Below are 27,841 nucleotides of genomic sequence, written 5' to 3' on the forward strand. Positions count from 1 at the left end.
GCTTTCTGTAGCGGAGATGATTCTACGATGCGCTGTTCTCCACATTGTAACATCTCCAAAACTGAGATCTGTCTTATAATCGGTGGAGGCATAGTAGCTGTAGGCCAGGCAAGCTGTCGTAACATAATTGTCATTACTGCACAAGAGCAACCTTGGTCATTTTGTCATCCGTTTGTCTGAGTTATTTGCAACATTTAACGTGGAGTTTAATTGCCGTTTAAAACGTCTTCTAGAAATTACATATGATTTGGTATTACAGCAAGAAGCTCTTGTCTGCATAGAAAAGTATGGGAACAGAGTAAAAGACCATACATTGGACACAAAGAAAGCAGATATGTATCATTGGAAGAATGACCACAGTTCTATATTTTCTCCCAAAAAAGCAAGTGTTTTATAGGACTCAAGAAAAAGAGATACAAGTAAATGAAGCTCTGTTACATTTTGTTACTAAGATACCAAACAAAGAATCATCTATCACACAGCAAGCAACACAGCTAAAGGCAGGATAAATTGCTAAAACCAGAGAAATAGACCCAAGAAATTGTCAAAGGAGCAAAGGCTGGTGGTCCTGATTCACGCATGGCACAGGACAGCCCTTAAAGCCTCATGGCATAGTTTTAAAAGTAGAGTGTTCTTTTCTTTATTGATGATCAATAAACTAGCCAATAAATGATGTCTTAATCTGATATAATATAGTATTCGGTTGCAAGGAACGGGAACCCACCTACTTTAGCTTAAGCCCAAGGCAATAGTGAGCTAGAGCCAGCTTATACAAGCTCACAAAAGGCACATCTTCCCCACTCTGTATTCAGAGACATCATGGTAGCTTGAAATAGTCCACGGTGGGAGTATTTACACCTGGGAAATTGGCAATCGCTATAAATCAGGACTTTGTTGTTTGCTTTTTAAGAGCTGGTTGACCAGCATCTCACTGGCAAAGTGAGGATTTGTGAACTACACAGGAGTATCTTGTGGAAGCCTTGCTAGGGTTTGGAGCCAGGTAATGTAAAGTTACCGAGAACAGAGATAATTTCTGTGTTTTCGTCAGTCTTTCCAGAGCCATGTGGCCTCCTATTTTTCCTTAGGCCCACACATCTCTTCGTTTCTCTCTCTCTCTCTGGATTTCATGGCCATCTCTAGTACGATCAGGTTCAGGGGAAGTCAGGTAGTGTGTAGACCTGCCTTTTTGAGAACTATGGCTAAGGTAGGTTCTCAGGAAGGGTATATGGGGGCAGGACAAAAATGATGAGCATCTCAGGCTCATTCTTAAAGGAAGTTGGTTTGGGTGAAAACACTAAGATGGAAGGATATGAGCAGAAGTATCTGCTTTTAGAGTTGCTGGAACAAAAAGTGGAACGCAGGCATGGTAGAAGATGAGGTTGAAGAGATGTACAAAGGCCAGGCGTGGGGGGCCTCATGTATCATGTTAGGCGGGGGAGTTGGGGTTAGTTCTACACATGGCAGAGTTTCAAAGTCCAAAAGTAGCCAGCCTGGGAGAACTGAAGTCTAGGCAGTGCTGTAGGCATGCAGAGTCCTGAGTGGCATCCAGCTCGTTGGTGGGAAGAGTATCGACAAGGCAGTGGAAAGCTGGAGCTGTAGATGTGTCCTTTGACTGACACCTTCCATAGCTTGGGCAAGTCACTCATCCTTCCAAAGCCTCCGTTTCTTTATCTACAAAGTGGAGATAAATAAACCTACCCTCTGACTACCTCAAAGGGTTGTTGGAAAGGCAAATGATACAACTATATGAAAACCCTCCTAGGACTGTAAAACAAGGTCCAAGCATATGGTATTTACTCATCTGTAAAATGAGGGGGTTGGCCTAGATGGGATCTAATGTTCTACTTTTAAAGTTCTACAACTCTGTTATTATCTTTATTATCTGACGATTATGCTAAAATTATAGGTTTTATGGGCATGAAACACCCTTCTCTCATCCTGCCAAGAAAACTTAAGAGGAAGCTCTTAGGCTGAGAAATACCACTTCCTAGGTGGTTGTTTCCACAGAAACACCAATAACCGTAAACTTATGCAGGAATGTGAACTGTTTCGGTTTAAATAGGAAGAGGAAATTGATTTATAAATAGAACCAAACCCCTAAAAAAGAATAGAGTTTCTTTCTGTACATTATATGTAATTTAATCCCCCATTTTTAAACATCTGCTTTTTAAACATCTGCTTTTTAAAATATTGCATATTACGCCACTACTGAAATGCCAAATGATTTAAAAGTGGTTCTAGAAAACTGTGGATAAAACTTAGAGGTTTAAAATGATGAGGTCTGGAGATATTTTTCATTCCTAAATAGCCCTTCAGCCACAGTGTTTAGTGTTCAATAACTCTCTTGTGTTTTAGAAAGGAAAGAGGAAACGTCATCTTCTTTCTGGAAATATATCACCAAAAGTGGTGCAGTTAATGACCGATAATAGATTAGAACCACCGCTGACACTCACAGAGGGTTTCCTATGTGTCAGGCGCTGGGCTGAACAATTTACTTGCATCTTCTCATTGAACCCTCACAAAATCTCTAGTGAGGCAGGCACTCTTTTTAGTCCCATTATACAGATGAGAAACCAAGGCACAGGGAGACAAATTGCCTTGCTCAGGGTCCCACAGCCAGCAAGCGGTGGCCCTGGGATTCAAAGCCGTAGACCCTAGCTCCAGCCCTTACCCTTGCTATCACTTGTGCTAGCTTGCTTCTGACTACTTAATATGATTTTTTAAAAATGGTTTTCCCAAAGCAAAAGAGAGCCTCATGACATACATTGAGGGGTGATTAGAAAGGATCTCATCTGAAATAGAGGCTTGGTGATACTTCATTTATAAGAGTTAAGAGTGAGTAGTACGAGGCCATTACAAAAAAGAACAAAATTTTGCCATTTGCAGCAACATGGATGGACTTGGAGGACATTATGCTAAGTGAAATAAGTCAGACAGAGAAAGATAATTTACTGCATGATACCACTTATATGTGGAATCTAAAAAATACAACAAACTAGTGAATATAACATAAAAGAAGCAGACTCACAGGGCTTCCCTGGTGGCGCGGTGGCTGAGAATCCGCCTGCCAGTGCAGGGGACACGGGTTCGAGCCCTGGTCCGGGAAGATCCCACATGCCGTGGAGCAGCTAAGCCCGTGCGCCACAACTACTGAGCCTGCGCTCTAGAGCCCACGAGCCACAACTACTGAGCCCACGTGCCACAACTACTGAAGCCCGCACGCCTAGAGCCCATGCTCCGCAACAAGAGAAGCCACCGCAACGAGAAGCCGGTGCGCCACAACGAAGAGTAGCCCTGGCTCACCGCAACTAGAGAGAAAGCCCACGCACAGCAACGAAGACCCAACACAGCCAGAAACAATAAATAGATTAAATAAAATAATAAAATAAATAAATTTCTTAAAAAAAAAGAAGAAGCAGACTCACAGATATAGAGAACAAACTAGTGGTTACCAGTTGTGGGGGGCGGGGCACTTTTGGTGGGGGGAATGGGAGGTTCAAACTACTGGGTGTAAGATAGTCTCAGAGATGTATTATACAACATGGGGACTATAGCCAATATTTTATAATAACTGTAAATGGAAAGTAACGTTTAATAATGTTATTAAACTTTTAAAAATTTTTTTAGAAGAATGAGTAGTATGTTCAGTACTCTCAGCACATACAAACAATCCATGTTTTCCAGGATGGCCAGCCTAAAACATTAGAGGCATCATGTCTCAGGAAAGGCTCAGACTTTCAAAATGCCTTTTGTCCCATAAACAAATGGGAGGATTCCTTATCTCAGCCAGCAGGGATTTGGAGAGAAGGCAGGAATTCTTCATCCAAAACTTGGCCTCTCCTTAGCAGTTGACCGAGTCATCAATTGCAGCTCTTTCTTCCTACAGTTCGGAATTGGTAAAACTTGTTGAAAGTGAAGGAGACCCTGTGGGAAAGATTCTGTCCCCATTTTCCAAGCAAAATTCTTCAATCAAATATCTTTCTGCACGTGCATTCAGACTTTAAAAATCCACTTAGAGAAAACCAAAAAATTGCACTCCACTCTCCTTTTCTTAGGTTAACCATAAATGTTTGTGAGGCACAAAAGTGCATAGTGGGGAGGAAAATAATAATCCAGCTCAGTAATAGACTTCTATTTCTAGAACATAATTACCAAGGAGAGCGATCAAGGGGCAGGCATTTATTGAGCATGTACTAAGTGCCTCAATGCGTGGGATCGAAAATAAGAGCAGTAAGATCTTAATTAAAAGATCCCTGGGAACTAAACATTGTAAAAACAAAAAGCACACAAAGTTTCTATATAAACTGTGCAAGCAAAGTTGCCTAAGGGAAGGAAAAAACATTAGAGGGATGAGGAATCATGAAGCTGATCCTTTTTTGCCAGGTCTCTGGGGGTCCTTTCCCCCTCAGGGGAGAAATATCTTCTCTCAAATCTCTTCACATTCTCTTCCACTCAACACACTGGTGGGCTCCCTGCATCTCTGGCTAGAAGCTAGGGATGCAAAGAGGAACTAGATCCCACGAAGAAGTTACAATTCTAGCCAGGATTTACACAAAGCCTCTCACTCTCCACCACTCCCCACCTCTCCAGACAAAACAGAGTATGATCATCACTCACACCGATACTTGGATTGGCCAATGACAGTTCAAACAAAGCTCATTCACACTAAAATGTGACCTCCATCGTGCTTTTGCATTTTAAGTCTGTTTCTTCCAATCGTGGATAAGGAGTTTCAGATACGACTACAGAGGTTTTAAGAGGAGGAAGGGAAACTACTTAAATGTCCATCGACAGATGAATGGATAAAGAGGATATGGTATACTTATACAAAGGAAGACTTATGGCTGCATCTTAATTCATCAGGATGAGGATGTATTTGTGGGAACTTCATAATTACCTATAGTTATTCTGTAAGCACTTGTGTTAAGAGGAAAAGTAGTGGATTAGGATCAGGGCCGTGGGTACTAATCCCGAGGAGAATTGGATCCACAGGACTTAAAGCCAGAACGAGGGGCCTCTTTCCTGAGTTCTACCCCCTGAGGTACCCTGGGAAATGACAGGCTCCAAGTACCATTGTTTTTAAAAAACCAGTGGAATCTGAGATAGGCTGCAATATTCTATCAGATATGTAACTAACTTTAACATTTAAAACTCTATTGAGACCAAAATAATCTAGCAAATGATATCAAAACAATACTCAGGAATTTAGAACTTTCTGAGTTGCTTAACATGGGTCTGTAGCTCTCAAGGCTAAAAAAGCTCTCCCCAGGTCCAGCTGCAGCGGGAGTGCTCTGCATTCCTTCCCGGATGGCAGCAGGCCTCTGGTGCAGAGCAGAAGAAATGTTTGTCTCCCAAAGTTTCCATATCTGGGGTGGGGAATTTTCTGGCCTGGGCTTTCAACGTCTTATTCACCTCACTTCTAGAAATCAGCGCAAGCCCTAGAGCCAACAAACTGAGCATCTGGGGTATAGTTGGGACAGAGAGCAGCGTCATGGTGCAGCTGGGGAAAATCAGTCTTTTGCTCTTTGGGAGTCCTGGGTGAGAAAAAGAGCACAAGGAGGAATTCTATGGAAAGAGAGGAGGAAGATCTTCAAGGATCTCACTCGGGCCCAGGACTGAACTACTTGCTGGTACAGAGCAGCGCATGGGCATCCTAGGGGAGAAAGAAGGGAGTATACTTTCTGTCACTTATCCAGAAGATGAATTTTGACCCAGAAAAGTGAAAACTTCATGTCCAGTGACAAAAAGCAGAGCCTGTTGGTGAGTGTTACCAACGGAGGGAAGGCATGCACTGAAAAGAAAAAAGTGGGTTGTCTTAGTTTGCTAGGGTTGTCATAACAAAATACCATAGGCTGAGTGACTTAAACAATAGAAATTTATTTTCTTGTAGTTCTGGAGGCTGGAAGTCCAAGTTCAAGGTGTTGGCAGGATTGGCTTCCTCTGAGGCCTCTCTTCTTAGCATTCAGGTAGTCACCACCTTCCTGCCTCTTCACGTGGTTGTCATGAAGTGCATACACACCCCTGGTGTTTCTCTGTGATGAGGGCCCACCCTAATGTCCTCATTTCAACTTAATTACCCATTTAAAGTCCCTTTCTCAAAAAATAGTCACATTTTGAAGTACTGGGAGTTTAAGACTTCAACATATGAATTTAGGGGAGACAGTTCAGCCCACAATGTGGACTCTTAGCAGGTATATTAAAAATACCTGAAACTCCTCACCCTGCTCAGATCGATAATGGATATTGAGTATGACTGCCCTGAACTTCCTGCCTTTCACTAAATCTCCTCTGGCAGAACCTCCCCAACACAGTGTGTGTATACATATGTGTGTATATGTGTATCTGTGTGCAACTCAGATGTATTCTCAAAAACAGAACAAAAAAGAGGGGTATGCAGAATGAATGGCTAGAATCTCAAGATAAGCACAGTGTCATCTAACATAAGGAACCTATCAGCCTGAATACTTTTTAAAATGTTACCAATGTGATAACATGTAGGTACAGCACTGTCCATACTTTTTATGACCATGGAGGTTTGAATGATATAGAGACAGGCATAGAGAATCCCCTGAAGAGGCTTAAGAGTTCCCAGTGTATGAGGCTATCCTCCCACATTCTTCTGAAAATGTCTTTTTTTGCCTCATGTCCTAGATGATAGTTTAGCAGGGTATACAATTCTAGGGGCAATTATTTTCTTTCCGTACTTTGAATTGTCCCCCTGGATTCTGAATTCTCTTGTTGCTGTTGAGAAGACTGGTATCTAATTATTTTTCCTTTTTGGGTAATCTCTTCTTCATCTCTGGTTCTCTTTATGATTTTTTTTCTTCCTTTTTTCATTTTGTTTTGTTTTTAGTTTTCTAAAGCTTCATTATGATGCTTGTAGTAATGGGTTCATTTTTATTTATCTTGCTTCAGATTTGATGTATTTCTCCAATCTAAGAATTCAGGTCTCTCACAAATTCAGGCTTTTCATTATTGTTTTGAATATTGCCTTTCTTCCATTTGTCTATTGTCTCCTTCTGGAACTCTAGCTAGATATATTTTGAACATCTGTTTTTTTCCTCCACATCTCTTAGCCTCAATTTCATAGTTTCCATGTCTTTCTCTCTCTGTACGGCATTATGAAGTGATTCTTCATCCCTCTCTTCCAGTTTAGTAATTCTCTTTAGCTGTGATATACCTGTCATTTAATCCACCCATCACATTTTAAATTTCAATCATTATATTTTACATTTCTAGAAATTCTATTTGGTTCTTTTCAAAACTGCCCATTTATCCTTTTTTTTAAATTTTAAGTTAACATTAATTTACTTTTTATAAGCCTTTTATTTTTTTTAATTTTTATTGGAATATAGTGGCTTTACAATGTTGTGTGTTAGTTTCTCCTGTACATCAAAATGAATCAGCTATACGTATACATATATGCCCTCTTTTTTGGACTTCCTTCCCATTTAGGTCACCACAGTGCCCATTTATTCTTGATGGTCTTTTGTTCAATTCTTATGGTCACAATGCCCTCTGTTACTTCTTAAATATGTTAAGCACACTCATTTTACATTTTGTATTAGATAATCCTATGCCCAAAGCTCTTGCAGGCTAAGTCTGTTCTCCATTGTTTCTGCTGAGCCCAGTTTGTGGTGGCTCTTTTCTCATGTGTCTCTTATTTTTGCTGTCAGTTCAAATAAGGCTCCTCTTAAATGTAAGAATCCTGAAGACTCTGGGTTGAAGCTGCATCCTTCCTAATACCAGGTGCCTTGGGGTGTTATGAACTAGATGTATTCTTTAAATAATTTTTCTACCTGGAGTTTCCTGGACCATGCAAGTAGAGTAAATACTAAATCACCATGATGTCAGGCTTGGGATTATACATTCACAGCCAAGACCTACTTTGTTTTCATTTTTCATGCCTTTTACCAAGGCTGAAATAAAGACATTTCCTGGTTGGCTTTCTTTTTGCTAGAGGATGGATTTTTTTTTTCCTAACCCAACTTTTGACTTGAGAATATAGAATGTTTGAGACCCCTAGCTTTCTCCAGGGTCTCAGTTCTCATCCCAACAGGCCTGTAGTCCCCCCACAGAGAACCAAGCTCCCTGGATCAGCAGATGCCCCAAGCAGCCCCATTCTTCAGGGTCTGCTAGCCACTCTGGTTTCAACTTTTTTTCTTGCTGCCTGTGAATCTCACTTTCTTACAAGTTTAACTGTGCTTTTAAAACCAAATGCTTGGTGTATAGTACCTGGTGTTTCTACGTGTTTGTAGGGAAATTTTTTCAGAATTTCCCATCAGCCATGTTGCTGGAGGCCAGAGTCCATTCCCCAGCTCTGTAAGCTGGGGCTTCTGCAACCACCTAGGCCCTTCTCAGTTATGCCTGAAGAAATTGTGCTCTTGCTTCAGTTTAGTGGGACAGAGTGGCCCTATCCTTTGGGTGTCTATGAGATTCCAATAATCCATGGAAATATTGTAGTGTAGCAAACAGATCAAGGGGCCAGGCCTCAGAAAACTGGGGCTCTGGCTTTTTTTTTTTTTTTTTTTACTCCAAGGAAGGTTCAGTTTAATGGGAAACTGAAACATGGACAACATAATGCCTTCATGTACATACACTACAGCTTTGTTCTCTTGCAGTTTAAAAAGACAGTGTAATTATCTTAAATTTACACAAAACATTATGAAACATGGTAGTTGTTCATGACTAAAATAAAGCAGCAATGTCAATTAAGTTAACAGTGTTAAATATATTCACATGATCACCACTGTGATTCAAAGTGGCCACGAGAGAATTTACACAGCGATCTATGCACACATCTGCCACAATGGTGCTTGCCAGTTTGACTGCTTTGCAGACCAGGTAATTTTACGAGACAAATAATCTTTCATTGATTCTTTCATATGATGAAAGCAATTAAATGCTGTAAGTAGTTTCATTCCTCTGGGGGAGGGGGAGGGGAGGGCCTCTAAAAAGTCAGTGCAAATTGAAGAGAGGTCTCCCTTCTTGAATATTGGAACTTGTTGACCAAGATACGATTCCTATAAGCTGAGGATAAACAAATCTTAAGATATCAAAGAATCTCATAACATTGTCATCAGCGTTTAGCAGATACTTGCCATAAAGAGGAATCCCAGTCCTACAGCAGGGCCTTCTGCGAGTACGGCTGCTGGGGCGGAGCGGGCTGATAGCTGCCTCTGGGCTGGGGCAGCGCTGATGTGAAAGTATAGTTCGGCACCTGGGACAGGCTGGTCCCCGCGTTCTGGCATATCGTGACGACAGGGGCGGCAGCGGCGGCAGGAGGAGGACTGTCCACTGAAGCCTGGCTGGGCTACGTGCTCCCTTGAACAGAACTGCCTGTTGTGTTGAGGTAGGAAGCCTGAGCCTGCTGACTGGGAAGGGCTGGGCTCGCGGGCAGTGGCACTGTTCCTTGGCTGAGAGAAGACAGGTGCTCCAGGGGAAGGCTGTAGCTCTGGAGCTGGCCCATCTGTGCGTTCCCTGTGACCGGGTAAGCTCCACGCTGAGGAGGGCCTGGGTACACCTGAGGACCAGAAACACCAGGTGACTGGATATAATACTGCTGATTCTGTAATTTTGCATGCATGGAATGCCTTGGATCTTCATTCCTTAACTTGGTATATACAAGGACAGGGCCTCCATCACTTTAACACTGAGTTCTGAATGTTCTCCATCAATATCTTCCAGCTTCTCATCAATGAGAGGTCCCATCTGGTGACACATGGCTTCAAGATGAAGGAACTCTGGCAGATCTGGTTGACCGTCACTGGGATCCGTACTTCGCAACATCTGTAGCAATTGGTCCATTTTATCTTCATCCATGTAGGCTTGTTCTGGCTCTGGTTCTATCGTTTCTACCTGAACATCATCACTAAGTTGTACCATCTTCTCCGTTTTACATTTCTGGTTCAGCAGTGAGATCTGCAGTCACAAAATTAGAGGGGAATAACCCCAGGCCTTGATGGGTTTCACCTTTCCACCAGTTGGGGTCACTGTCATCAAGAACTGTAACAGGGCTTCCCTGGTGGCGCAGCGGTTAAGAATCCGCCTGCCGATGCAGGGTTCGAGCCCTGGTCCGGGAAGATCCCACATGCCGCGGAGCAACTAAGCCCGTGCGCCACAACTACTGAGCCTGCGCTCTAGAGCCCGCGAGCCACAACTACTGAGCCCGCGTGCCACAACTACTGAAGCCTGCGCGCCTAGAGCCCGTGCTCCACAACAAGAGAAGCCACCGCAATGAGAAGCCCGCACACCACAACGAACAGTAGCCCCCACTCACCGCAACCAGAGAAAGCCCACACACAGCAACGAAGACCCAACGCACCCAAAAATTTAAAAATTTAAATTAAATTAAAAAAAAAAAGAACTGTAACAATTTCTCCTACTCTAAAAGTGAGTTCATTATCTTCAGCAGCTTCCAAGTCACATACAGCACGGACTTTTCAGCCTTCGTGTTGGTGGTTAGTTACGAGATTAGATGTGCTTGGATACAAACTGGAAAGTGTGGGGCTTCCCCGGTGGCACAGTGGTTGGGCGTCTGCCTGCCGATGCAGGGGACGCGGGTTCGTGCCCCGGTCCGGGAAGATCCCACATGCCGCGGAGCGGCTGGGCCCGTGAGCCATGGCTGCTGAGCCTGCGCGTCCGGAACCTGTGCTCCGCAACGGGAGAGGCCACAACAGTGAGAGGCCCGCGTACCGCAAAAAAAAAAAAAAAAAAAACTGGAAAGGGTGGTTGACTGCTGCCTTTGTTCCTTCAGTGACAACTCAATGGCTTTCGCTAAATCTTCTTTTTTGTTAGCCACAGTACCAGGATCTTTGGCTACCAGAGCTGGGCTTGCTTTTGCTTGTTCTGCAGCCTCAAACGGAAGGCAGGATCGGATCGTGTAGTGGAAGGAACACTGGACCGAGAGTCAGGAGGCCTGTGTCCTAGTTCCAGCTCTGTCAACTACTAGCTGTGGCCCTGGGCAAGTCACTTAACCGTTCTGGGTCTCAGGATCCTCATCTGACAGCCAATAGCTGGAAACGTAACACCTTGTTCCTTAAGGTTATTAACCGTTGCTGATAGTCGACTAAGCTGTGAATGATTCTTAAATTCATCCATCCATTCAACCACACGAGCCTTTAAGTTTTCACACACTTCAGGGTGACACTTGTTTAATACATTGCTTACTTCACTAGCAAAATCTCTTGAACGTACTTCTAAGTGAAACATGTTGCCACAATTTGATACACATGCTCCTAGAAAAGTCAGAGCCTGCATAGCAACATGAGGATCTTTATGGTTCACCCTCCTCATAATAGACCGTAGACAACCTTTAGGTCTGCATGGTGTCCACTGAGGTCTGCTGCCCACAAGGCTGGACAAAAAGCGACTGAGAGCTCTACGTTAAAGGGCTCCCAGAGCTCACACAGCTGTCAGAGCTCATACCAAAGTGGACAGTCCTTACAGCAGAGCGTTTAGGCCTTGGTGATGGGCCTACACCGTCCCAAAAGACTATTCTAAATCCATCCAATAACCACCAGTGCGAGACTGACCGGCCTTATCATGGATATCCAAAATGAGGCCCCAGTCCTCAGCAGTATTCATCTCACCGGTTGCTTTCTCGATATCCTGATCGAAGGGATTGGTGGCAAAGAGAGGCATCTCCACTGCGTGCTGAGGTGTCCTCAGGGACTCCCCATCGACACCAAGGGAGTCAGGGTGCAACCGAGGAAGGAAGGGTCCTCAGGCAAAAACAGCGACGGAGACGGACTCTCCGGGCTCCGCGGCAGCTCGTCCTCTCCCCGACCCCCAGCTACCGTGGCGGCGGCAAGCGCAGAGGAGCGGGGGCTCTAGCTTTGAGTCTGCTCCTTAGACAAATCCCTAAAACTCTGTGTAACTTAGTTTTGGGGTTTTTTTTGTTTTTTTTTTTTTGCGGTACGCGGGCCTCTCACTGCTGTGGCCTCTCGCGTTGCGGAGCACAGGCTCCGGACGCGCAGGCCCAGCGGCCATGGCTCACGGGCCCAGCCGCTCCGCGGCACGTGGGATCTTCCCGGACCGGGGCACGAACCCGTGTCCCCTGCATCGGCAGGCGGACTCTCAACCGCCGCGCCACAAACTCAGTTTTTTTATTGCACAATAGGACAGTAATTATTGCCTTACTTATTTTTCATAATGGGGGGGTAAAAAATGTGACAGGTGGGTGTAAAAATCCTTTGTTAACTCTGAAAGGTGGTATCGATGCCAGCCACTGTGTAGCTAAGGGATAGTATCAGGTTCCGCTTTGCAAAGAGAATGAACTTTGCTCCATACGCCGCCCGGGGCGGGGCGTCGGGGGGATCTGCCTGAGGAAGGTATCCAGATTCATTTGCAAGGATTAAAAATGTACTTTTCTGGGGAACTAGCACATAGCGTATACTACCAGTATCTTCCTTCTGCGTATAAACAACATAAAACCACAGCAAAAAGCAAGGGTTGGGGCTTCCCTGGTGGCGCAGTGGTTGAGAGTCTACCTGCCGATGCAGGGGACGTGGGTTCGTGCCCCGGTCCGGGAAGATCCCACACGCCAGGGAGCGGCTGGGCCCGTGAGCCTTGGCCGCTGAGCCTGCACGTCCGGAGCCTGTGCTCAGCAACGGGAGAGGCCACAACAGTGAGAGACCCGTGTACCGAAAAAAAAAAAAAAAGCAAGGGTTGAAGAAAAAACCACACACAAACTCTTAAAATACAAATTGTGTATTTTTGCACCTTAGGAGATCAGCCTGTCTAAATATTTGTGTTCATTCAGTCCCATTGATTTTGCACCATCTGACTCTTCTGAGTTTCTTCAAGCTCTTTAACAATGGTCTGAACTCCTCAGGCCGGATTCATTAGAAAAACACCTTCATCACTCTATCCGGTTGCACTTGCCCATCAATCTCACCTTGACTGGGGAGCCTGCTCTGGATATCTCTAAGCTCCCTCTTTTGCTACTGCGTCTGTATCTTTTATCAGTGACCTGTCCCTTTGGAAAGGGCAGTGACCTTCTGTCTCTCCCACAGATGCGCCGAGGGTACCCCTGCCTCCACTTCCACTGTGTTTGTCTGCCTCCCCATGTTACAACACAAAAGGGTTTGTTTTGGTTTTTTCCCTCCAAGGTTTTTAAAGCTTGGCTACAAGGTGTGGAGCTTGGTTCTTCAGACCACCATCAGGGCTGGGAAATTGTTAAAAAGGCAGAATTTCAAGCCTTTCTTCAGACCTACTGAATCAGAACCTACTTTTTCAAGAGATCTCAGGGGATTCAGATGCACATTAAAGTTTGAAAACCAGGGCTTCCCTGGCGGCGCAGCGGTTAAGAATCCGCCTGCCGATGCAGGGCACACGGGTTCGAGCCCTGGGCCAGGAAGATCGCACATGCCGCGGAGCAACCAAGCCCGTGCGCAACAACTACGAGCCTGTGCTCTAGGGCCCGCGAGCCACAAGTACTGAAGCCCATGCGCCTACAGCCCGTGCTCCTCAACAAGAGAAGCCACCGCAATGAGAAGCCTGCACACTGCAATAAAGAGTAGCGCCGGCTCACCGCAACTAGAGAAAGCCTACATGCAGCAATGAAGGCCCAATGCAGCCAAAAAAAATAAAAGAAAGAAAGAAAATAAAGAAAGAAAAAATTTTAAAAAGTTTGAAAGCACTGTTTTAAAAATCATCATACTGAAAGAACATTTTTAAACCAATAATTTGCAAATGTATTGTGTATAAGAGTCCCTTGGGATGCTCCTTAAACATGCAGATTTTCTGATCCACCCAATGGAGAACTGAGTCAGTATTTCTGTGGACAGACTAGTGCAGAGGCCACACTTGGAGAAACTCACTTTCAAACAGAAAAAGGAGAGCATCTTCACTGTGCTTTTCATCAGTGGAAGGTGTTTCTAGCATGTTACGGTGATTCGCTTCTGACACACTTGTCGAGGTATAAGGGCAGTAAATTTTGGGTTTTTTTCCCTTTCAGAAACCTCCTAGATTCCTTCATCGAGGCTCCTAGGTGTTCAGACTTCTTCCTCAAGTTTTCCCAGGGGCAACTGTAGCCACCCCAACTGTACCTGGCTCACGTGTGCTTTCACCTCTGCTTTCCGCAGTGTGTACTTGGGGAAGAGGGGCCCAGCGTGCATTAGACCACCTGCCCAGAAAGCAAGTGAGCATCTCCTCAGTACAGTCCTTCTGCCTTGACTCTGATGGGCAGGGATATGTCACTCTTCTCTCTGCACCTGCTACCGGAGAGGATGAAAGACAATGGTATTTAAAACATGGGAGAAATCTCTTTTAAATGGCTGTTTTATTAGATCTCTGTCACTTGATTTCCTCCCATCTTACTGAAGCCAGAATGTGCTCACAAACCCCTGCCCAAGCTGCATATTCAGGTTGGGTTCAAATTCCAGCCCTGGTGTTTTCTTACTATGTGACCTTCAGCAACTTTCTTAAGCTTCCCTGATCTAGTTCCTCATCTCTAAATGGAAATAATAAGAGCATGTACCCCACAAGGTTGTGAGGATTTTCAGAGTTAATGCTTGCCAAATATTGTTCTACACTTGCTGCAAAATAAGCACTGCTAAATTTTAACATATTATCAAAAAAGATGCTTTGGCCGAGATAGCTAGATGCCTACCTATGGTGGACTGGTACTTTGCTGGTCCCCTGTGAACCCTTCTTCCTGGATTTTATGCCTTTGTGTAATTGCTTCCCACTTTGACTTTGGATTCGGCCAGGCCATGAGCTTTGGCCAATGGGACCATGGCAAGCATGGTGTAAGTGGAGGCTTGATAAGCGCTTGCACACTGAGGTGCATGCCCTCAGAACGTTCCTTCTTGGACCCCAGCCACCAGTCCATGAGGAAGCCCAAGACACCACGTGAAGGAGAACCAATGTCTCAGCCAACAATCCCTAGCTGACCTCCAGCCAGGGACCAACACTAACCACCGGCTCTAGGAGTGAGGCCATTTCAGGTTATTTGGCCATTCCAGAACCACCTGGTCAACCCACAGAATCATGAGAAATAATAGATAATATTGTTGTTGCTGTTTTTTCTTCTTTTTTTTTTTTAAATTATTTGTTTATTTATTTATTGGCTGCGTTGGTTCTTCCTTGCTGCGTGTGGGCTTTTCCCTAGTTGCAGTGAGCAGGGGCCGCTCCCTGCTGCGGTGCATGGGCTCCCCACCGCGGTGGCCCCCCTTGCTGCAGAGCACGGACTCCAGGTGCACAGGCTTCAGTAGTTGCGGCATGTGGGCTCAGCAGTTGTGGCGCACAGGCTTTGTTGCTCCGTGGCATGTGGGATCTTCCCGGACCAGGGCTCGAATCTGTGTCCCCTGTGTTGGCACGCGGACTCCCAACCACTGCGCCACCAAGGAAGCCCCTGTTGTTGCTGTTTTGAGCCACTAAGTTTTGAGGTCGTTTGTTTCACAGCAACAGATAAACCCAATATCCATTCCCCCCATTTCCACATTAGCAGAACCCGAATTTTATTTCATGTACAATGTACCCAGCAAAAAAGTCTGTATTTCCTTCCCTTCCTTTCAGAGGGGGCTGGCCATGTGATACAGTTTTGACCAATAAAATTAAGAAGTCGGGTGGGGCTTTCAGAAGATCTCCCTAAGAGGGGCAGGCCACACTGGCTGTCCACTCTTCCCCTTCTGCCTGCCTGGAACACGGAGTGGATGCTGTAGGCAGGTAAGCTGTCTTCTGACAATGAGGGGAAATTCTAGAGAATCACAGAGCCCTCAGACCTGACAACCTTGAGCCACTGATCTAAATAAAGCAACTTTTCAGAATACGAGAAAAACAAGCCCCTATTTTGTTAAAGCCACTGTTCCCTCCTAACAGGCCCCGTTATCGCCGTAACAGGCAGCTGACTCCAATGCTCATGGTGCTTCAACCACATTATTTACTAGCACGGAAGCTGCGTGGAATAGTCATTTTCAACCCGGGCCGCACTCTAGAATTGGGGTCTCTGTGGGTGGAGGTGAGTTTACTTGTATTCTGGTTCCCATAGCACACTGCTTCATGATAGCTCACAGAATAGCACGCCTCGCGTTTTCAAGGGCACAGCTTGCCCGGCAACATGGCTTGGCAAAGCCGCAGAATAGTGCTGAGGAGCTAGAAAGCAACATGAAGGCATTTGCTGTTTTCTTTTCATGACTCTTTGTCCATGTATGCCTAAGATCATCTCTTCAAATAGGTTGGAGGTCAAGGGCATCTCATATTTCTTTCTACTATGTGTGCTCAATGCTGTACCTTACATATTAGCCAGTAATTTTCCATAAAGATTTATTTAGCAAATTGTGCCCTAGAAGTGTGTAAACTATATCTTATGACCATTTTTATGTTATTTTGTTTGTTTGTTTGTTTGTTTTTGCGGTACGCGGGCCTCTCACTGCTGTGGCCTCTCCCGTTGTGGAGCACAGGCTCCGGACGCGCAGGCTCAGCGGCCATGGCTCACGGGCCCAGCCGCTCCGCGGCACGTGGGATCTTCCCGGACCGGGGCACGAACCCGCGTCCCCTGCATCGGCAGGCGGACTCTCAACCACCGCGCCACCAGGGAAGCCCACTCTTAGCCTTTTGATGATCAGCTGCCTCCTTGGTGTTTGTGAGCTCCTCACAATGCCCTCCTCCACTGCCTCAATGGCAGATACTTTCTGGAATTTCTGACACGCACAGCAGAACAACCGATGTGGCACATGGATGGCTCTTTGGATTATCTTAAAATGCTCCTTCCAAGAAAGGAGAGGCCAAGAAGATTGAGCTTTTGGTATTTGTTCCAAGGTGATGACACCTGGGTTCTCATCTTCTCTTATCCAGTCCTCTGCCAGAACAGGGAGAAGTAGTGAGATCAATATGAGAGTTGTTTTTAAACAGTGGTGGCCTGAAAGCAATATGCCATGGCGGTTACGAGGACCTCTCTGGAGTCGGGCATCCCACACCTCCATTCTTGGCTCCATTCTTTCTGGTTCTAGGATTTGGACAAGTTGCTGGATCTATTTAAAGCTCAGTTTCTGCACTCTAAAAACAGGATAATACTCTGTCCAAGTTGCTGTGCGAAGTAAGGAAAACTGCATCTACTAAATCCTCTATCCGTACTTAGCTCTTGAGCAGACAGTGGTGCACAGCAGTTAAGAGTGAAGGCTCGAGAGCTGGACTGCCCTGGTTTGAATCCCAGCACTACTACCTCCCAGCTGTGTGACTTTGGGCAAGTTACTTAATCTCTCTGTGCCCCAGTTCCCTCATGTGCTCAACGGGGATGATAATGGTACTTATAGGTTTGACGTAAGGATTAATTTGACCTTAACATTAGGTGGGCCTGACGTCTCAGTTTGTTCAGGACAGTTGCAGTTTATGCCTTTTGTCCGGTATCCTGGCTGGTTCAGCATTCGCCTGCCCTACTTCACTCTCAGAAGTGTCACAGATTGTAAAATTAATTATATGACCACCATGGTTAATGTATATATCACTTAGAAGAGTGCCTGGTACACAGTAGATGCTAAATGTGTGTTAGCTGCTAATATCAGCCCCCATAGCAGTGCTATCCAATAGAAATACAATGTAAGCCAGATGGTAATTTGTCAATTTTCTACTTAGCTACGTTTTAAAAAGGAAAAAGAAATAACTGAAATTAGTGTCTATAATATATTTAACCTAATATATCCAAAATACCAGCATTTCAATGTGTAATCAATGTAAAAATTGTGAGACATTTTTCTTTGTTAGTCTTTGAAATTTGGTGCGTATTTTGCATTTATTGTACATCCCAATTTGGACTAGTTTCATGTCACATGCTCAGTAGCCTAGTAGGGTAGTGACATTTCAGGTGTTCACACGTGGCTAGTGGCTGCCATACTGGACAGCACAGTTCTGCAGACTTTCCATTCCTCATCGGAGATGACGGGCCAGACAGTCTTAAGACCTTCTCAGGTCTGTAGTGTCAAGGTTCAGACGCTTAGCTTCTCTGCCATACTCCTACGATCGGGGCTCTGATGCAGGGCTGCGGAATGTATTTTTACCAAACATCTTAGCCTCCCCTCCCCATCAGGTGCCCAAGGTCACTGAGAAGGAAAGGGTAGTAACCCACCCTTGGAGAAATTTCTGCTGGCTTCCTGGCAAGTGGAGAAACCATGGGCTAATCGGTGTTTGCACGCTACTTTATTACTATGGTCTTACTAAATTATGAAAAGCAATGCCACACGTATTAATTTCTCCCATGTCACAGTTTCCTCCTATTTGGAAACATCGTCAAGAAAACACAAAAGGTGGTTTTGCTATGAATATTTGGCCTTTTCCCCGTAGATGGTCTCTCTCCAAACTTCTGATTGTGTTTTTGTTCCATTCTCTGGACCGGGTCCAATATCACCACATTCCTCTAAATTACGCTGCCTCTAACTAGACCCAGAAATGCAGTCAGATCCTGACCAAACACCAGAGAGTGGAGGGGTACTTTTTGATTCTGGTACTTTTCGGCTATCTCTGTCTCCTCCTTCAGGGACAGTTTCTTTTTATCCCAACAAGTCTTAGCTTTGTTTTCTCAAACTTAAGACGTTTTTAATCTGGGGAGAGCTGATATTGGTGAGAGATGGAGCAAGAAAGAAGGAATGTAATATTATTTAATTTCAAAAATGAAAATTGAGCCCTACCAATCGATGAATTTCATTTATGGATCCTGCTAAGTACTGGCTAGCAACACTATTAGGACCTGCTAGAACAGACACTTTGCCATAACATGTGGGGACAACGTTGCTTGTGAAGGCTCTTCAAACTAAGAGAATGGTCTTAGGATGTTAGAGGCCATGTAATTCAACGTTCTCTTTTACTGATTGGCAAAGTGGGCCTGGTGAGATTCAAACATGTGGTGCAGTTCAAATGGCAAGTTAGTCAAACACAGGGGTCGGGAAACCCGGTCCCCTGGCTCTTATTACTCTTAGTATTGCACATCATACTACAGTTGCTTTGATTTGGGGATACTTCTCCTATTGAAATTCAACATGCTGTTCATCCCCAAAAGGTTCTACCAAATTTATGCAGTTTATATGGTCATTTTATCCTTGCTTCCATCTCTCAAACCCTTTCACGCGTGTCAGCTCTCCATCCAAGGGTGGTGTTCAATGTATCCTGAACCCAATTAGCACTTTCTAAAAGGCCTGGGCAATAAAACCACTTGGTGGTCAAGCATGGGTGTTCAATCCTATACTTGACCACCAATCTCCCTGCAGGTGGCAGAATGTCAGCTGTGGTCTGAGCAGGTGGTTTGAGTTTCAACGGAGGGTGGGAGCTGGTAAAGGGTCTTGGCACAAAGATTAACTATGAATCCTTCCCTCCACAACAATCTCTCACCTAGACTAATGTAGATGGTGGGATTATAAATCAAGGAGAATAGTGGCGGGGTGGTGGTGGTGGCATGAATTGAGAGATTGGGATTGACATATATACACTAATATGTATAAAATGGATAACTAATAAGAACCTGCTGTATAAAAAAATTCTAAAATTAAAAAAATAAACAAATAAATAAATTAATTAAGGAGAATAAGCACACAAGCCACCTATGGGAGCCACAGGGCTGACAGGGGCCTACTGGCCCCCAAGCAGGTAGCTGGGACAGGGCCTGGCCATGTAGAAGAGAAAAAAAAAAAAAAAGAAGAAGAGGGACAGGGTTCCTATGAATAAAAGGCTGATGACCCTGCCTTACACAGTTTTGTTTGATGTTTTAACTCCTTCAGCTACAGAATACACACGTTAACTTTCCAAAGCAGCACGGTACAACCTGTACCCCGTTCCAATGCCCACCTTGCCAGCTGCCACCACTTGAATGAGACTGACCTGCTGAAAGGGGAACAGAAAACTCACACGTGGCAGTATTGTTCCCGATAAATACCCTACGCTACACCATTCATATGAACTGCAATGAAAAACCGTATTGTGGAAATTGTCAGCACTAAACCAAAAAGAAGTTTACCAGTTCCCGTGTCTTTTAGAGGGTGATTTGAGAGGGATAAAAGACAGGAAGAGGAGTGTACATCTTGCTTTAAACCCGCCCTTCCTCACTTCTCTAAGGAATCTCTGACCTATGATTTAGGAAGGGAAGACCATGCAACTAGCTACACAGCTTTTGCTCTCTGATAAGTCACCTGTTAAAGCTAAGACAGGCTGTTCCCTTGGCTTGGCCATGGGTGGGGGAGACAGGGGTACAGATGAAGTCTGACCTGGGGTCATGGAGATCTGACCAAGACATCATAAACTGAACTCAGGTTAATTTCAGTTTTGTTGGAATTAAAAAAAGAAAAATCGTTGGAGCCGATCTCACCAAAAAAAGGACTCATACCACTCATTTATTCTAGAAAACTTCCTGCCCTGTGCAAAGGACGTAGAGTTAACAGGGGGAACACAGGGGCTATGGTGATTAAAGACTTTTCTTTTTTTAACATCTTTACTGGAGTATAATTGCTTTACAATGTTGTGTTAGTTTCTGCTGTATAACAACATGAATCAGCTGTATGTATACGTGTATCCCCATATCCCCTCCCTCTTTAGCCTCCCTCCCACCATCCCTAGGCCATCCCTCTAGGTTGTCACAAAGCACCGAGCTGATCTCCCTGTGCTATGTGGCTGCTTCCCACTAGCTATCTGTTTTACACTTGGTAGTGTATATATGTCCATGTCGCTCTCTCACTTCGTCCCAGCTTACCCTTCCCCCTCCCCACGTCCTCAAGTCCCTTCTCTAAGTCTGCGTCTTTATTCCTGTCCTGCCCCTAGGTTCATCAGAAGACTTTTAAGCCACAGCTGGTTAACATGATCAAAATGAGTGGCAAAGCCGTCCCAAATTTAACGGGAGGTGGAGAGCTTTGAAATCCTTGGAACTACAGGAGGAGCCCATCACGATTCAAACGCCGGGCTCAGCGGGCTGGGGAAGAGAGAGGAGCTGTCGGCGCCTCCTTTGCATCCCAGACCCTGCAGGGAGGGCGTTCCCCATGGTGCCTCTCAGTTCAGACAGTAGGTTTCTCCTTCCTAACTCTCCGAGCAATACTTAACGCTGGTAGTTTTCTCCTGCCACCTGATGAGCGTTACCGAACATATTCCAACCAACTGGTTCAGTCCAGAGACTATGAGCATGTTCCAGTTTGCTTTCTGTTCTGTAATTTTGGAAAATATGACCGATTTGATTCTGGTTAGAAAGCGCTTGGATCAGCGACTTTAAAACACCCCACGACCGCAAACGACTTTGGACGTTAACCAGAAATTCATTACTATTCAGGATCTCATCCGTCCTAAACCCTGGGGTCAGAGCACCGGTGGTTTCCATTAACTTCAGGTGATGATGATGAAAGATCCACGGGGGAGAATCCCACGATCCGTGGAAAACTAAAAGCAAGCCGCGGACGCCCAGGGCGCGCGGGCCGGGAGTACCTCCCGCAGGTCCGGATCACCTGACTCGTGGAATTTGGGGCCGCGCGGGGTGGAAGGGGAGGGGAATGGTTAGCACCTCCCTTCCCGCTCCCGCGGGATCCGGGTCGGCGGGGGCCGGCGCCGGGCGGCCACGTGGTGGTGCTGCCCCCGCCCCGCCCCGCCGGCCCAGCCCGGGAGCCGCGGCGCCCACTGACCCCCGCAGCGGGGGAGGAGGAGGGACCGAGGCGCAGGAAGCTGAGCAGGAAGCGAGCCCGGCGTCCGCGTTTTCCTGGGGAAGCGGCGGGCGGGGTGGCGCAGCCAGCGGGGCCCGGGAGCCGCTGCCGCCGCCTAGATGGGGTGAGTGCGCGGCGCCGAGAGTCGGGAGGCTCCCCCGGAGCGGGCTCGCGGGCTCCGGTCCCCGCCTTTGTGTCTGGGGTTCGGACGAGGGAGGCGGCCAGATAGGCGCGGACGACGCGCCGGCGGAGTGGCTCGGCGGGCTGGCAGCGAGGGTCCCGCCACCAGTCCCTTGTCCCCGCCGGCCGCCCGCTGTCTGCAGAGGGCAGACTGGGAAACACAGGAAGAGGAGGATGGTGGGCGTCAGAGCAGAAAGGGAGGACGAGACAAGTTAGGAGCGGGGTTTTCTCCTACCGGCCCCCGCGACTCGCAGGCCGGCTGGGGCAGGGGTGGGTGCGGAGGGAGCGCGGGTGGGAATGAATGACCAGTCCCCGGAAGGGCGTTCTGGGTGCCCCGAGTCGGCTCCCTGTCCCACCTGCCTGGCCCGCCTGCGTCTGGCTCCCCCCAGTCCCCGCTTCAGGGCTCGACCCGCCTCCGCGCGGAGCTTGGAGGAGCTGGGGAAGAAGGCGCGAGCGGGAGACTCGGGGGGCTCGGCGACCGAAGGTCCGCTATTGTTCTTTTTCTGACTCCGGGAGCCCTCCGCTGGCCCAAGGGTGCTGGCAGGGCCACTCCGGGCCTGCGACTGACCCCGCTTCCCGTCCTTCCTGTCCGTTTCCCCACCGCAGCTCCGAGGAGGGCCGGGAGGAGAGATGCTGGAGTTCGGGCAGCCTTCGGGCAGCTGGGGCTTTGGGAGGAGGCAGGATGTGGAGCTGCGCGCGAGAGGGGCGCTCGCCCGCCATCTATCCCAACCTCTGCCCGGGAGGGTGGGTACCCTCCCTAACCCCCCCCCCCCCGCTTCGCTGCTGGTTCGGGCAGGTTTTTGTGCCTGCGGTTTAGTTTCTGCCGTTTGCAGAGTACATCTGCTAACCCCGGGCTCACGCTCTCCTTTGAGTTTGGACCTCGTCCCCCGCTTTTGTGGAGGGGGGTGGGCCTCAGAGCCGGGAGAGACAGCAGACGCGGCAGACGGAGCTCAGGGCAAAGTGGAGGCGCTGCAAGTGATCTCCCAGCGCCTGGGCTCTGTAGCCAGGCTTGGGCTTCTCCAAGGGGCCCAGCTCAGAGCAACTTTGTTTCCAGTGATTGGGGCAAATCTGCGGACTCAAGGCCGCTCACCTGAACCAGCGGCTTCCCTTGGCCACAGGCTCACAGGTGACTTAGATGGGTTTCTCTTTTCCTTCCGCGGGAGGAGACTACCGAGCGCCCTGCCAGTTCTCTGGAGAATGTCATCTCAAGACCGTCAGGGCCTGGCAGAGGGAGGAATTGTTTTACTGATCAGTGAGACTTAAAAGAAGCTCATCTTAGCGAGGAGAGTCTCACCTCCTTGAGGTCTGAACAAAGTTGGAAAAGAGAGAGTGTATCACAGGGAGGCTGGATTTTGATTGCTCTGTCCCCAGCCTGTAGAGTCGTTGTTTACAGGTGTGGCTGGGAATTTTATTACTGATGGATGTAATCAGATCATCCTTTCTTAATGATGCTTACTTAACCAGTGTCATATTTTTTCCCTTCTGCTTGTAAGATAATAGATTTTATGTGAGGAAATGTATCCAGTTCTTGTAATTTTTAACCAGTGCTTGCAGAACTTGGATTGGGTGAGGTGCTCCCATTCTGGGCTGTCTCCATTCATTGAAATGCTTCAGTAATGAATGTATTGTATCATTTACACTCCTTAGATGTGTTTTTATGGCTTTTTTTTGGGGGGGGGAGGGAGGGAGGGTTATAACCCTGTTGAAAAATCTTATTACTATTATCTGTGAAATTGAAATAAAGTAATGGATGCTGGGCCTTGGAGATTCAAGGGGGACGTGATGTAGTGCCCCTGTCTGCTAGTAGTGTATCTGACAATGAAGTTCTGTGTCCAGACTGCCACTTCTATAGCATCTTTGAGGGAGGCACACCTAGTATCACTCACCTTTTAAAGGTGAAGAACCTGAGCTTTGCAAGTTTGGGGAACTCGGCCTTGGAGTCACTGGAATGTGATGAAGGAGCTTTGTCTGTCTCTCTGTTCCTTCCTTCTAGCCTTCCTCTTTTTCCAAATAAAAGTATGAAAAATCTCAAACGTACCTAAAGAGAACATAGTAAGGCTTCCATTTTCCCACGACTTATGTTTGAGTTGCTAATCTTTCCATATTTGCTTCATACCCCCCCCACACCTGCCCCTTAAAAATAAACTGTAACTGAAATATTTTATCCATCCTTCCTCCTCTGCCTCCATCCTCAGGTAACCACTAATGTGAAGTCAGTGTACACAGTGCCCAAAGGTGTTTGGTACTTCGGAATTACATATCCGCAAACTGCATCCACAAGCTTGTGTGTTTAACATTTTATTTAAATGGCATAATTCTATATACACACGGCTTGCATTTTTAAATTTGTCATTATGTGTTTGAGGTACATGTAGATCTTATTTACTTTAGCTGCTACAGAGAACTCTAGTGTAGGAATAAATTATAGCATATGCTTTTCCTCACCAAGAGAAAATTTGAGTTTCCACTTTTTCACTGTTATACTTTTTCTTCAGAGGACAGTTGATCTTTCCCACTTTTTTACTGTAACTGTACTGCAGTCAACATCTGAGACATGTTCCCTTGAGTAGTTTCTTTGTTACACACCTATACATTTGATTGCTGGGTAGTGAGATCCAGGTAATGATGCATTTATTATTTCTTCCTCAGCAATATGTAGGGTGTATGTAGGGTCTCTCTTGGTTATTTGCTGAATGAAAAGTGAAATTGATCAATTTTTAGCTCTAAGCGTGTTAGTTGGCTGGATTCTTTAGTTTTTTCAATTAAAAAAAAATAAGAGTGCCTCTTAATTATAAAGTTGGAGCATCAGACAGAAGTGTGGTGCTGAGTTTGGGATATGTGCGCTGAAGCCTTTTCTTGGCCAGTCACTGGTGGCGTAGCCCTGGGTTACTCACTCTACCTTCTCTTCCTCATTTCTTCAGACTTGGAAAGATTAAGGGGCTTGAGTATGCATTTACAAAGGCACATTCCTGCTCTAAGTGTGTATGAAAATATGGCTGTGTTCATGACATTTTGCCTGAATTGTAACCTCTTAATCTGGAAGCAGTTCAAGGCATTTAAACCCATTGGTTTCCTCATTATTCCTTCAAATTACCAGGCACGCTCCTGTCTCAGAGCCATCGCGTTTACTGTTCCCGCTCTCTGGACTGCTCTTCCCCTAGATGTCTCCAGGGCTGTGGCCCTCAACCCCTTAGCTCTTCACTTAGACATCACCTTCTCAGCCCATCTTCCCTGGCCGCCCCCTTCCAGCATGTCCTGCTGCTCTTTTCTCCTTTGTTTGTTTGTTTATTTATTCATCCATTTACTTATTTATTTTTGACCAGGGGTCGAACCCGGGCCCCCAACAGTGAAAGCACCAGTACCTAACCACTGGACACGGAGAGTTCCCTTTTCTCCTCTGTTTTCTTCCATGGCACTTAATTGCCTTCAAACTTGCCAGAAGTTTGTATTAGTTTGGTTCATATCAGTAGTATGTCTGTCCTTACTAGAATATGTGCTCCAGGAAGACAGGGGTTTTGTCTCTTTTTGTTTACTGTTGAATCCCTAGTGTCTAGAACATTGTTGACGTACCGTAAGTACTCACATGTTCGTTGAATGAAAGAATTTCATGCTTTTTTGTTGTGATTTTTCTACTTAGAATTTCTCTTAGCACATATCGGATATCCTAAGTGGTGCTGGCTGTTCTCCCAGCTGTATTTGAGTGCCCCAGATGTCATATTTACAGGTTGCATCAGGATAAAAACACAGGTTCTTATACACAAAGCACTTTATTTAAGTCTGTGTGATCTATCCCACAAAGCACTTGTGTCTTCATATTTTTCTAAACCTGAATTCAAAAGAATACATAAGTAACACGATGCTCAGAAGCACACCCATCTTTCCTTTTCTTGGTACCTTAGCTTTCCCACATTTTAAATGTGGAAGATGTATAACCAAGCGATGTTCACTCTCCATTCCATACAGGATCCAAACAGACTAGAAATGGTCTCGAGTAACACCCACCACACTGAATTTCTAAGAATAGAAAGTGCATTTCTCAGAATTGTTGCAGAGGGTTTACTCATCGTTGCTCTGATTTTGTGCATTCATCCCGAGGTGTTGTTTTCTTTTTTCTGTGGTTGGGGGGAACGGTGACCTTAATCTGAAGATCCAGTAGAAACCAGTATATATAGTAGTGTACCCAGAAATACTTAAAAAACTGCCACATCATAAAATCCTTAACTCGTGGTACTGAAAACATTCACTGTTAGTGCCGTGCATTATTTTGCTAAAAGCCAACTGGATTTCCTCTACGTAGGAGAAATGATGAATATAGGAGTTGACAAAACAAAGCTAAATATATCAAAGGCCTCTTGGGTATGTTTTAAATAGGTGATAGGGAAAAGGATTCTAGACTTTTTTCCCCATTATTTATTTATATAGCTATATGATACTGATGGTATCTTTTTAAAAAAATCATTAAGATGCTGCATGATTTAGAGATTATTTCTTTTTGTTTTATGGCTACCCACGAGCTGAAAAGTGTTGGTTTAATGAAAGAGAAATGTTGTTAATCAAACCTCAGTTTCCCAACTCTAGCCATCTACAATGAACAGACTGCTCTAGCCTTTGATATCAGACTCACTGGTTATTAGTCAATTTAGTCAATATTTTAATAAGTAACTGTAATTGTACAGACTTAGCCATGTGTTTTAAAACAAAACATTTTTCTCTTTGAAGTATGCCTCATTCTTCAATCTTATATTGTGTCCAGTAGAGTATCTGTCACATAGTAGGTGGTTAACATTGAAACACACACACACACACACACACACACACACACACACACACACACACAGACACACACACACACACACACACACCAGGGCCATATAGTCCTTCAGGGTGGTCATCAGATATTGAGCTTTCGGAGTCTAGAGGAGAATTTAAACAGTAATCAAAAGGCCGAGGAGTAGAGGTAGTTAGCAAAATGCTAAGGTTGAAGTTCAGAAGATGTAGTTCTTTCTCGGGCAAGTCACATCACCTCTATAAGCCTTGGTTCTCTTACCTATTGTTAAGAAACCCCTTTCTGCCCTATCCACCCTTTGGAGCAGTTACTGTGTCTTAACTGCTTCACCAGCTGGTTTTGTGTGATGGGTCTCACCTCATTTAACCTTACCTGGGATCTAGTCCAGTTCTTTCTGTAGTAAATGGCATTCACTGGAAATAGTGTCTTGCCTTATAAATTCCACAACCATTGGTCACCTCTGGGTAAGGGGCAACCTTTGGGAGTTCATGACTTATCCACCCCTGCTTCTAAATGAACGGAATCCAGTTGTGAGAAAAGTTGGTTGTAGTCCAAGAAGTTTATTCTACAGTGGAAGAAAATATATACTCTTTTCCTTTATTTTTTTCTCAAATTGACATTTAGTGAACACCAAAGTTTATCATCAAGTAACCAAACGTAAGCAGTTCATCCTCTACTATATCAGTTTCCCTCAAAATCAATTACTACTTTTAAACCTCAATTCAACTTTTCTTATCCCTGTTAAGTATTGCAGTTGGTAAGAGCAGTATCAGTATTTTTCTTTTTTTCTTTTTCCTTTGCTTACTAGATGAATTCAGTTTGCTTAATCCAGAGTGTTTTCTTTTTAAAGAGGTAAATGACTCTAGAATTAACAGCCCAGCAGCATCTCCCTCTTTTCACTTTCACTACATCTGTCCAGTTCCCTTTGCTGGCTGAAGTGACAGAAACCCAGCCAGGAAAAAAAGCTCTGGCAGAGCTCAGTGGTGGGGAATAAAAGGCTGAGCAGCTTCCTTTGCCCTAGGACAGCACAGAGTCAAGTGTTTTCCTCCAAGAGGAGTTCATTCTGCAAACCGAGGCAGGCCATCTAGCAGTGATTCTTCAATATTTTTGAGTCAAAGATGGACACTTCTGCAAATTGGATGCAGGTGTTGGACCACTTTTCCTAGGGGGAAATTCACTTATATGAAATGATGCTGTACATTTGTAATCCTTGTCAGTTTCAAGAGGTTCATGGAAGTCCCTGTGTGTGAAGCCCAGTTACGAACCTCTT

At 45.5% G+C, this 27,841-nt stretch overlaps 1 protein-coding gene and 1 pseudogene across 3 annotated transcripts in view; one reads left to right on the forward strand and one right to left on the reverse strand.

The window, feature by feature from the left end:
* Window positions 1-9,078: 9,078 nt before the first annotated feature.
* LOC111163227 (signal transducing adapter molecule 1-like) lies at window positions 9,079-11,503 on the reverse strand (annotated as a pseudogene).
* A 9,970-nt stretch (window positions 11,504-21,473) lies between these two features.
* Window positions 21,474-27,841, forward strand: part of RAI14 (retinoic acid induced 14) — a 150,472-nt gene continuing 144,104 nt past the window's right edge. The window contains exon 1 of one of the 3 annotated variants that reach the window (XM_089908750.1): window positions 21,474-21,729. The gene's annotated coding sequence lies outside the window, so the exon portion shown is untranslated. The remainder of the gene's footprint in view (window positions 21,730-27,841) is intronic. The other 2 variants (XM_089908749.1, XM_022599626.3) reach the window with 2 other exon arrangements.

Source organism: Delphinapterus leucas, chromosome 3 (assembly GCF_059928025.1).
Source record: "Delphinapterus leucas isolate spDelLeu-1000000601 "Yukka" chromosome 3, BTC_Dleu_Yukka2, whole genome shotgun sequence".
Classification (NCBI taxonomy): Eukaryota; Metazoa; Chordata; class Mammalia; order Artiodactyla; family Monodontidae; genus Delphinapterus; species Delphinapterus leucas.